Source organism: Scyliorhinus torazame, chromosome 11 (assembly GCF_047496885.1).
Source record: "Scyliorhinus torazame isolate Kashiwa2021f chromosome 11, sScyTor2.1, whole genome shotgun sequence".
NCBI lineage: Eukaryota > Metazoa > Chordata > Chondrichthyes > Carcharhiniformes > Scyliorhinidae > Scyliorhinus > Scyliorhinus torazame.
The window spans coordinates 177,146,848-177,159,817 of record NC_092717.1 but is presented as its reverse complement, the minus strand read 5'-3'; positions in this window follow the sequence as shown (position 1 = coordinate 177,159,817).

The window sequence follows — 12,970 nt, the reverse complement described above, 5'->3', positions numbered from 1 at the left end:
ATTTGTATTCAGTCATTATAATCAGTTGCCATTATGTTATTTCAGTAATCTTCAAAACTGATAATATTGCATGTTTATTTTAAAATAGATTAGACAGAGGAAGTGTTTTCATTCCAGTGTAACCGGCAACGTATAATATCAATATCTATGTAACACAGTAGTGCTTTAAAGGGGACATTGCAACAAATTTGTGCATGAGATTAAGAGATAATTAGTGGGGGGGAATTTTACTTCTCTTGTGTATCAATGTTTTCACCCTTTCCTATTATCTTCATTCTTTTTGTTCACACATTGCACATGTCACACAAGAGCTGCAAAAATTAAAAACAGAAGAAGAACGATGAGGCAATATCCCAAAGCATGATGCCATAGAGCAGTGTTTTTCAAACTTTTTTGCCCGGGACCCATTTCTGCCAACCAGCCAGCCGTCGGGACCCACGCCAGCCGACCCTCGCGACCCACCATTTTCACTTGCCTTTAATGTGACAGATGAGCCTGCTTGGTACTCATGATGTCACTTGCTTTATTATCCAATGCTCCATTTCTGATATTGACTTCAGCTGATGATTTAAAGGCTCATTGCAGCACTCAAAAAAAATAAAGAGGTTCGTCCTCAAACTTGTTTAGTCTTCAAATTACTTTGAGGTTTTGAGGGTTTTAAACTTTCATTTGCCAGTGCTTTCCTGCATATAACACACATGAACTTTGAATTCTGATTTGCAGTGGCACAATTAATAACCCATACGTCAAATAATCATCTTTATGCTGCTTTTTTCCTGTTTTCAGCTTCACATAGTATCTCAGAATTTACAGTGCAGAAGGAGGCTATTCGGCACCGGCTCTTGGAAAGAGCACCCTACCCAAGGTCAACACCTTCACCCTATCCCCATAACCCAGTAACCCCACCCAACACTAAGGGCAATTTTGGACACTAAGAGCAATTTATCATGGCCAATCCACCTAACCTGCACATCTTTGGACTGTGGGAGGAAACCGGAGCAGCCGGAGGAAACCCACGCACACACGGGGAGGATGTGCAGACTCCGCACAGACAGTGACCCAAGCCGGAATCGAACCTGGGACCCTGGAGTTGTGAAGCAATTGTGCTATCCACAATGCTACCGTGCTGCCCTGAACTTCTTCTGCATGGGTTGTTCACCAAAGGCCAGGAGTTCCCACTAGCACTGCAGGCAGCTGCAAAATGGAGGATTCTCTCCCGCACCCAGAGCATATGACGTTAGCGGACATGGTACATGACCTGCTCTCTGCCACCGCGTCCGGTGGGAGGACTCCCTCGTTTTCTGAAAGGAACTGGACAGAAAGAGCCCTGGACAATCCGCTGACATCAGGAGGAGGTGGTCCACCCCGCTGGGCTCCGGGCCTGCGCACTGCTTGCTCCTGCACACGTGCGTGGGATGGTCGGAAATCTCAAAAATCCATCCAGACCGGCATTTTTAAAGGCTGATTGCAGCAGTCGGGTGTTCCTCCTTCGATTGGGAACGCCGTGACCGAGCTCCCCGACCCTTCCGAAATCTGCCCGCGGCCCACGACCCCGAGTTTGAAAACCCCTGCCATAGAGTGTTGAAGTTTCCAAGCTTCCACACAATACATTTAATGCGCACTTATTATCCTGGTTGCGTCACTTGGAGACATGCTGTGCCCATTGAAGCACTCATAACAGGAAGGAAAGCGAGTAGAGGTGTGTGCTTTCGGAGAAGTAATGCTACATGTTGTTAGTAAGCTGTTTATTGCCTGTTCAGATCATTGTGTGGAAATGGCTAAAGATAAGAAAAATACAATATAGCAGATTAAAATAAACATGCAGTACAATGTAGCAGAAGGTCCCAAGATAATTCACGGAGGACCTGATTAGCACTGCTGCTTCACAGCGCCAGGGAGCCGGGTTCAATTCCAGCCTTGGGTGATTGTCCGTGTGGAGTTTGCAATTCATCCCTATGTCTGTGTTGGTTTCCTCCAGGTGCTGTGGTTTCCTCCCACAGTCCAAACATGTGCAGGTTAGGTGAATTGGCCAGGATAAATTGCCCCTTAGGTTTCCAAAGGCGTGCCAGTTAGGTGGTGTTATGGGGATAGGGCGGGGGAGTGGAGTACAGTTCTCTGTCAGAGGATCGGTGCAGACTCGATAGGCCGAATGGCCTCCTTCTGCACTGTTGGGATTCTATAGTGGGACACAGAACTGGAAGAGTTTCGGGTGGTGTCCAAAATCATGTTTGAAGAGATTACTTTTAAGCAGGATATTAAAGATGGGTTGAAGTGATAAGCCTGAGAAATCAACTTTCATTTACAGTAACACAAAATTTGTCAAGACATTTTGTAATTGGGAATTTAGAAAACAGTTGAGAAGCCAGAAGAGGAAAGATTGAGCTGGGCGACCTCAACTATATTAATACCAACCATTATCTACTGCACAATGGAACATGCTTGAGGGCCTTATTGCTGGTCCTATGCTAATAAAGTTTAGTTTTGTTTGTGAAGGTTTTTAAAAGAGAGGTAGAGAGTCATTGACATTTAGGGAGAGAACTGCAGCATGTAGCACCCAGGTCCTGCTGCCAATGCTAAAAACAAGGGGTGGGAGAAGAAGCACAAGATGATGGAGTGGGAAGAGTAGAAAGTTAGGGAATAATAAAGTGCTGATAAAAGTTACAGAAGAAGTAGGGGGTTGGGAACAGGCCATGAAGGGATTTGTAAATGAAAACTTTGACAGAGGATGTAGATGGCAGAGCTTGAATTTGAGTAGGGACATCTGGGAAAGCAAGTTGGAAAGTGTCAAGCCTATAGCTAACAAATGAGCGTGTGTAAGGGGATGAGCGTGTGGTTCCTGTAAAAGAAGAAAGTAGGCAGTCTTGCTGATAAACTGAATGTCTTATTATATGCTTGCAAGCCATTGTAATGAAAAGGTGCCAGGCAGAGACAGGGTTAACATGGGACTGGAGAATAGCACCACTCAATATATGATACACAGAGTCACATGGTAACTCAGAAAGAACACTCTGGAAGCAGCCTACATGCAATAGCAACATGAATGACAATATCTGGGATCTGTACTTAGTTAAAGATTAACAATAATTGGTTCATGTTTAAACATACAAGTCTCAAAATTTCATCATTAAGACATCGAAAAACTCCACAGTTCGAAAACTCCACATCGAAAAGCTCAACAGCGAGATCATAATATGATGTCACATCAGCGGAAGTACCATAAGCGTGGGATTCCTCCGGGTGCTCCGGTTTCCTCCCACCGTCCAAAGATGTGGAGGTTAGGTGGATTGGCCATGCTAAATTGTCCTTAGTGTCCAAAAAGGTTAGGTGGGGTTACTGGGTTATGGGGATAGTGTGGAGGCGTGGGCTTAAGTAGGGTGCTCTTTCCAAAGGCCAGCGCAGACTCGATGGGCCAAATGATGTCCTTCTGCACTCTAAATTTTATGATTCCATAATACCAAATGGTGATCAGCAGGGCTATGAAAGGTAGCATTTTAAACAATGAACTTAGAACAGAATCCCAAGATATAGAAGACGAAAAGCAGTTGGAGCAGGAACAGAGTGATGTGCGGCTAAGAAGATACATTGAAGAAAACGTTGAAGAAGCTTCACTGCAGGCTTGAAAGATGAGGAATCCACCAGAGTGAGCGGAAGTCCATTGCAAGACCCCGAGTGATGCAGATTTACAAAATCTGGTTAGGTCACAAAGACGGGTCAGCAAAACTACAAAGAAAAGAACAATATCTTGAGTGATGCAGCGTACAAAGGCCTGGTCAAATCATAAAGATGGGAGAGCAGAAATATTTAAAAATTGCAAGACGCTGAGCAACGCAGAGCCAATTCACAAGATGGTAAGTAATGACTACAGAAAAGCTGTACTTACATTATAGAATAGGTGGTGGTCCCAGAGGCTCCGCAGATTGCAGTAATGGTGGCTATGCTACACTGAAGTTTTAAAAAGTTAGAGAGGTAGGCAGAGCACAGGTAAAACGGCAGAGTAAACAAGTACCTGCGTGTATAATGTTAAGAATTGTGGAAAATTAAGATTTAAAAATGAAATTGGGAATTGATAATTACAGCTGTCTGAAGGGGTGTTTTGAAGTGTTTACCTATGTGGCGAGGGGGAAACAATGGAGTATAGAGGAGGTAACTTCAAAGTGGATAGATAAGAGAGTTGCTAAAAGCTAGGTCCACAGTATGGGTAACAGCAAAGGGAAAGTATGACATATTCATAGCATGATAACTAGAGAAAGGGACACAGTAGAAGCAGCTACCATGATGGCCACGCCCAGCTGCAGAAAGCAGCCTCCCATGAAAACAATTTATTGCTAAAAGGAGGCTGGTTAAAATCCAAAACCTGAACAGGGAAGATTATGTCTTTGCTAAAACTGAAGACAGTTTTCCGAAACATGGATAAATAACCTGTGTGTGGTAACTATCTGCTGGATTTAGCTCATAGAGTTATATAGTATTCGGTGTTGTTTGGGGAAAAAGGGGCATCTCAGAGTTCAGGAAACATATGTAGCTGGAAACAAAGGGGTAACTTCATGTGATACTGCATGTGTGTAACTGCGATAAGTGAACTATTGTAGTCATAGAATCACCACAGTGCAGGAGGCCATTCAGTCCATAGAGTCTGCACTGACCCTTCGAAAGAGCACCCTACCTAGGCCCACTCCCCCAACCTATCCCCGTAACCCAGCAACCCCACCTAATTTTTTTGAACACTAAGGGGCAATTGATCATGGCCAATCCACCTAACCGGCGCATCTTTGAATTGTGGGAGGAAACCGGAGCACCCAGAGGAAACCAACACAGACATGGGGAGAACGTGCAGACTCCACACAGACAGTCACCCTAGGCCGGAATTGAACCCGAGTCCCCGGCGCTGTGAGACTGCAGTGCTAACCACAGTGCCGCAAAATGATTGGACTATTCCTCCCTGGCTTGCATATCTTTGTGCACAGTATACCAGTGTTCCAAGTTACCCTTCTGGGTTTGGGATACCCTCACATTTAACATCAGCGGGATTCTTAAAATCGAAACAATTCACAGCAAGCAGAGCTAACAGAACACAATGCTTTAAATTTTAAAAAAAGGTTCCCATTGGGCCATGAGCCTGCCAAGTTTCTCAGAGTGTTGGACATTAAACAAAAACGAAGCAGCATGGCTGCAGAGTAGACCGGAAGAAATCACTGCAATAGTTTTCTTTTTTTTTTTTTAAATGTAAAAGTTTAAAGGCTTACAAACAACAAAGTGGCCAATCTTTGGAGTGTCCTCCAAAGTTGTAAACATGCAGGAAACTCAAAGAAATTGATAGGCTGAATACAGCCTGGATGAATAAAATGGTTACTGCACTAACAGCCTTTAAGGGACAACAACATTTAAAGTTGCAACTACAAATAAAGAAAGGCCATGGACAGAAAACTAGAAGAGACGAGAGAGAGAGAGAGAGAGAGAGAGAGAGAGAGAGAGAAAGAGAGAGAGAGGACAACTCTCAGTAAAGCACCAAGGGGCCGATGAACGAGGGTGACAAGCGGCCGCAGAGCGAACGCTACAGATACCAATGCAAATTGAGAAGGTGGCTGTGAATGACGTTATGAGGTAACTCAAAAGAAGCAAAACATGCAAAAATTCTCCAGGAAAATGTTTGCAACACTGAACTTCAAGATTTAAAGTGCAAGATTCAAGCTGAGTATATACCTTTGAAGACACACTAGAAACTGAAGTCTTTAGTGAATCATGCTGTTTGAGGTCTGAACAATTTCAGAGACGAAACAAATATACCAGGAAGAAATAACGACCCTTAGTTTCACAGTGGCAAATCAAAGCAGGAGTTAGGGAAACTCAGTTCGCAGACGACACAAAAATTGGTGGAGTTGCGGATAGTGAAGAGGATTGTCAGAGGATACAAACTGGATATAAACTGGTTGGAATCTTGGGCAGAGAAGTGGCAGATGGAGTTTAATCCGGACTAGTGCGAGGTAATGTACTTTGGAAGGTCCAATGCATGTAGGAATTACACAATAAATGGTAGAACTCTTGCGAGTATTGACAGGCCGAGAGATCCGGGCGTGCTTGTCCACCGATCACTGAACATGGCAATACATGTGGATAAGGTTGTCAAGAAGGCATACAGCATGTTGGCCTTCATCGGTCGGGGCATTGAATATAAAAATTGGCAAGTCATGTTGCAGCTGTACAGGACCTTAGTTAGGCCTCATTTGGAATAGTGTGTACAATTCTGGTTGCCACACTACCAGAAGGAGGTGGATGCTTTGGAGAGGTACAGAAGCGGTTTACTAGGATGTTGCCTGGTATGGAGGGCGTTAGCTATGAGGAGAGGTTAGATAAACTCGGTCTGTTCTCACTGGAACGACAGAGGTTGAGAGGCGACCTTATAGAGGTCTTCAAGATTATGAGTGGCATGGACAGAATGGATAGTCAGATGCTCTTACCTAGGGTCGGAGAGTCAAGTACTAGGGGACATAGGTTTAAAGTGTGTGGGGAAAAGTTTAGACCAGATGTGCGAGGCAAGATTTTTGCACAGAGGGTGGTAAATATGGAATGCATTGCCTGGGGGAGGTGGTGGGAGCAGGTACGATAGCTGCATTTAAGGGGCATCTAGACAAATATATGAATAGGGTCGGAATGGAAGGATACGGACTCTGTAAGTGCATACAGTTTTAGTTGAAATGAAATGAAAAATGAAAATCGCTTATTGTCACAAGTAGGCTTCAAATGAAGTTACTGTGAAAAGCCCCTAGTCGCCACATTCCGGCGCCTGTTCGGGGAGGCTGTTACGGGAAGTTCAGCCAGGTACCATGGTCGGCGCAGGCTTGGAGGGCCTGAAGGGCCTGTTCCTGTGCTGTATTGTTCTTTGTTCAACCAGCTCTACAGCCAGGCAAAACAATAGGCAGAAAAAAAGTCGCAACCCTGAAAGACTGCTTGAGGAAGCAATATATTGCAATTGACGAACATAAGGTAAGAGGACACTGAAAAAAAACAGAAAAAGCTGCATTGGCACTATCAATTAAATGACGCACTGAAACCCAGTAAGGTGGCAAGAGATCAACAAGAAAACAGAGTTGGATGGTTTTCCAAAACAATTGCAAATGGGCCAAACCCAATTTTGACAATGTCACATATGTTGTAGCTCTCGGGGAAATGAGCCAAACAGAGGTACCCGTCTACGGCAATGAGTGTTGCTGCTATCAAAAACACACAGCTGGATACGAGGTTAGGAGCAGAAACATTGTGCCACACCTCTTGCTTCAGTGGAGGAAGTGTACTTTAATGTTAGGAAAGGTGGGTATTGTTAGACCTCAGCTGGAATAGTGTGTACAGTTCTGGGTGCCACTCTAAAGGAAGCACATGTACGCATTGGAGAAGGTGCAGAAGAGGTTTACAAGAATGGTTCCAGGGATGCGAAACTTCAGTAATGAGGATAGATTGGGTTTGTTCTCCTTGGAGAGAAGAGGGCTAAGAGGAGATTTGATAGAGATGTTCAAAATCATGTGGTGGCTGGACAGAGTAGATATTGAGAAGCTGTTCCCACTCATACAAGGAGCAAGAACAGGCACAGACTTAAAGCGATTTGGAAAAGCAGGTGTGATGTGAGAAAAGAAAATTTTTGCGCGAGTGGTTCGCCTGGGTGTGTGGTGTCCGCAGGTTAAATCGAGACATTCAAGAGAATATTAGATGATTATTCAAATATAAATAATATGCAGGGGTATGGCAAAAGGGCGCTAAGTCATGATGCTCATTTGGAGAGCCGGTGCAGACACAATGGGCTAAAGGCCTCCTTCCACTCTGTAATAATTGTGATTTCAGATTTTATTTTGTACACATTCATCTACAACTTGTTGTGCACAATCACAACCACCCTCTTCCACCCAGTCTCATCAAGCCTGCACTATCACATCATTCTTCACACCTATCCACCCACCACTGTCACTCATGTGATGCTGTTTGCACTGAGAAACTGCCCTGTAGAAGATCTGCTTGGGGATTCTGGTGAAATCCATGTGGGAGACATTGCCTGCTTTCATAGAATCCCTACAGTGCAGAAGGAGGTCATTCAGCCCATTGAGTCTGCACCAACCCCCTGAAAGAGCCCCCCCATACCCTCACCTAACCTGCACATCTTTGGAAACTAAGGGACAATTTTGCCATGGTCAATCCACTTAACCTGCACATCGTTGGACTGTGGGAGGAAACCGGAGCACCCGGAGGAAACCCACGCAGACACGGGGAGAATGTGCAAACCACGTCATCCAAGGCCGGACCTGAACCTGGGTCCCTGGCACTGTGAGGCAGCAGTGCTAACCACTGAATTCTCTCCAGATATATTTTATTGGGAAATTTTACAAAGGAGGAAAATACAAAGTTATTCGGGGACAGCGGGTCATTCTAAAGATTTGGATTGCTCTAGCAAACAACCCACCAAATTGTCTATTTCTGTGGTGGAAATCTCAAAAGTTCGACATTACCAATAAATTACTGTGTGATTTGTGCAATTTACTGAATTTCTGTGCCTCTTGCAGTTTTGGCTCTTCCGCTAGACAAGTAGTTCTCATTATTGCTGCTTTTTCAAATACTTCCCCAAATTCACAAGATTGCTTCACAGTCCCTATAAGTACACTGTGTAAAAGTGATCATCTTCCACGTCAAACACGTGTAGAAATCTATTCTTATGAACCAAGTTATTTTATGTACGTTTGCACTTTTACCAACTTGTACACTCAAGACAATTTACTTGGTTTGGAGAGATAATGGATTGGTAATTTCTCCCCATGTGCATATTAACTGATTTTTCAATCAGGTTTGCCCAATCTCAAACAATTTTGCTTTGCCCTTATATTGAGAATTGGGGAAAATTATTAAAAAATGAAATTGGGATGAAATAAAATAAAACAGGGAGTTATAAGGGGTCGCTGACTGAAGAGATATTGAGATGCGTATTAGTATATGCGAGAAAAGCAAGTGTTTACCTTTGTGACAAGAGGAAAAGAATGGGGTATAGAATCAGTAACTTTAAAGTGGAGAGATAAGGAAGTTGACAAGTATATGTTAAAAGCTGGATCCACAGGGTAGATAACATCAAAGGGAAAGAATGCATAGCACAATGACTGGGGAAAGCAAACACAGTCGCAGCTACCATCACAGCCACACCCAGCTGCAGAAACAGTCTCCCAAAAATAAGTTATTGCTAAATAGGCCGGCGGTTAACATCCAAAAGTCAAACCGAACAGATTTCACCTTCGCTGAAATCGAAAACTGTTTTCCCAAACATGGCAAATAACCTGTGCATGGTAACCATCTGCTGGATCTAGCTCAGTTATATAATGTTGGATGTTGTTTGAGAACAAAGAGATGTCTCAGGGTTCAGGGAGCATAGATAGTTGGGAACAAAGGGGTAGTTTCATGTAATAGCCGTCAGTGTAGTTAAGTGTACTGTTATAGTGTTTTTTTTATTGAAAATATACACCCCTTTTGGGCTCTGGGATACCCTTGCATTAACATCAGCAGGGTTCTTAACATTAATTTTTATTTTTTTTAAAATAAATTTTGAGTACCCAATTATTTTTTTTTCCAATCAAGGGGCAATTTAACATGGTCAATTCACCTACCCTGCACATCTTTTTGGGTTGTGGGGGTGAAACCCACGCAGACACGGGGAGAATGTGCAAACTCCACATGGTCCCGGGGCCAGGATCGAACGCAGGTCCTCGGTGCCATCAGGCAGCAGTGCTAACCACTGCGCCACTGTGCTGCCCACTGTTTTTAACATTTAAAGGTGTTTCTTTTTGTTAAATACATAGAAGTCTCATATAAAGTATTCAAATACAATCATTTATTAAAAGGTGTAAAAATGGAATATTAAATGGGCTCCAAATTACACTTATTTGCTGTCAGGATGTGGATAATGCATTTATTGCCGATCTCTATTTGGCCCAAGGTGTTGAGCTGCCTTCTGGCATTTAAGGAATTTAAAGTCAATAAGGCAGTACCTTGTGGAAACATAGCATGTCCAGGTGGACCCCAGAATCTATGTTTTGGAGGATATTGGTGGGGGGAAAAATGTGTTCATAGTGCAAACTCACCAGGGCACGCAATGTTACAGACCATGTGGTGCACATAGCCTTCTCCTATGATATTGATTAAGAACACCAGGCAGCCTGCACATTAGAATCAAGGTTAAATCTACATAAAACCACTAGAAACAGCACTGAGTACAAATTTCACTCTCTGGTGCTTTTGCGGAAATTCATGAGACTAACCCAGATTTTACCAAACTCAATTTACCAGGAAAGCATTTAAACTTTTGTTTGGACGCTAGCCTTGTTCTATAATCCAAACAATCAACAAAGGTAGGCAACGATAAAGGATAAAAGACTGTACAGTGTAATCTCATCTGACATCATGAATGGGAATACACAGTAAACAGAAGTTTCATTCACTTTGACGCAATTGAACTTCTTAAATAACAGTTTTAAAAGCATAGCAATGTTTTACAAAGCCACAGACATCAGTTGCTTTATACATTTGCCTCTCTATAGCATTCGGATTCCGCATTTGTCAAAATATACTTAGATTGGATTGGTTTATTGTCACGTGTACTGAGGTACAGTGAAATGTATTTTTCTGCGAGCAGCTCAACAGATCATTAAGTACATGAAAATAAAATAAAATAAAAAGAAAATACATAATAGGGCAACGCAAGGAACACAATGTAACTACATAAACACCGGCATCGGGTGTAGTGTTAATGAGGTCAGTCCATAAGAGGGTCATTTAGGAGTCTGGTGACAGTGGGGAAGAAGCTGTTTTTGAGTCTGTTCGTGCGTGTTCTCAGACTTTTGTATCTCCTGCACGATGGAAGAAGTTGGAAGAGTGAGTAAGCCGGGTGGGAGGGATCTTTGATTATGCTGTCAACTTTCCCCAGGCAGCAGGAGGTGTAGATGGAGTCAATGGGTGGGAGGTTTGTGTAATGCGCTGGGCTGTGTTCACGACTCCCTGAAGTTTCTTGCGGTCTTGGGTCGAGCAGTTGCCATACCAGGCTGTGATGCATCCAGATAGGATGGTTTCTATGGTGCATCTGTAAAAGTTGGTAAGAGTTAATATGGACATGCCGAATTTCCTTAGTTTCCTGAGGAAGTACAGGCGCTGATTTGCTTGCTGCTTAAAATTCTGACTGAAGTGGTCATCAGGCTGCAGGGTTAAAATAGCTATTAAAACAAAATAGTGATCTACATCTTTCATTTCCAGTTATTATTGGCTCAGTGCACAAATATTCATTCTCAAAATAAATGTGTGCACACATCCAGTATTCAAACAAGCATAATACTTATTATAGTATTCGTATTACTACTAAGGGCTTATCTCATGCAGAAATATTGAATTATTTGGGCCTATACCCATTGGAGTTTAGAAAAATTAGAGTTGACCTAATTGAAATATACAAGAATGAGGGGATTTGCTAGTGTAGAGACCTCATCGGGAAGACTAGAAGTAGGAGGGCACATTTTAAGAATAAGAGGGTCTCCCTTTTCACCTGGAAATAAGGAAAATGCATTTCTCAGAGGGCCATTTGTATGTGGAATTCACTTTCCTAGAAAGCAGTGGAGGTTGGGTCATTAAATTTACTGAGTTTGATAGCTATTTGATAAACAAGAGATTCAAGGGTTATGGTGGGTATCAGCCACGGTCCTTTTAATGATTGAGGTTCCAAAGAGCCGAATGGCCTACTACTGCACCCAAGTCCAATGTTTCTACATTCGAACCATAAATCGAAAAAGGAGATGGTCACTGGTATTGAAGGTAGAAGATCATTTTCCCATTAGCTTTTCAGACATACAGCATAGAGCATATATCACATATTATAGTAATTCACCAGGCTCAACATACAACAAAGGAACTGTTATGCACAGACATCATTATTGTACCCTTTCAATCAGTTGTGCATCAATATCAGACCATGTAAAATTTACATGTGCGAGCATACGGAAGAAAATAAAGCATCAGTTCAGCTGGGCAGCACATTAATGTTATTTTCAGGCTATGATGCACTGGATTGGATTGGATTTGTTTGTCACGTGTACCGAGGTACAGTGAAAAGTATTTTTCTGCGAGCAGCTCAACAGATCATTAAATACATGGGAAGAAAAGGGAATAAAAGAAAATACATAATAGGGCAACACAACATATACAATGTAACTACTGTGCAAGCAAAACGAGCTGGAAAAGACATCCAAAGTGCCTGATCTGGCCACCTTTATAGATACTTACGGAGAGTAATTTAAAGAGCTTATGTCAGTCCTACTGTTAGCTCCTGCACCCGAGGATGGAGGCATAATGAACTGATTTTGAGGGCAAGGGAACCCATTAAATTCCCCAGATGGTCTTCTTGCTGTCCCAGACCCGTCCACAGTTTTACATGGGGTGGGCGAGGCCCAGGGCGGCCAGCCCGTTGACTAATTAAGGGCAGAATTTTGAGGCTGGCAGAAGGATTTCCGGGGCGAGGGATGCTCAGGTCACTATGCTCGGGCCTCAGACATTAAAGGAGGGCACTCAAACACTCCCTGCCCCATGCCAAACGCCACCCCTCTCCCACTCCACCACCAATAGTTACCTGATTCTGGACTAAATGATTTAGAATTTGGTCGCCGCTAGCGCTACAGAGCTGTAGGCCAATCAGATTAACTGAAATTCTGTCCCTAGCCCATTAACACTGCACACAGCATTAAATAGCTGCAGGGCTGCTATGATCAGCAGGGATGCATTTCCCTGCCAACCAGCTCACTTTCTTTATTTGTCCAATCAATATGAATGGCCAAACAATATAGTTTTTCTTAAAACAACGGGAAAATCATACTAACTACTATTACGGCCACCCCCCAGACAAGGTCCCCGAATTTTTAACCCCCAGTGAGGAAGGGTGAACTGGCTGCCTTTCTTGATTCAACTCCCT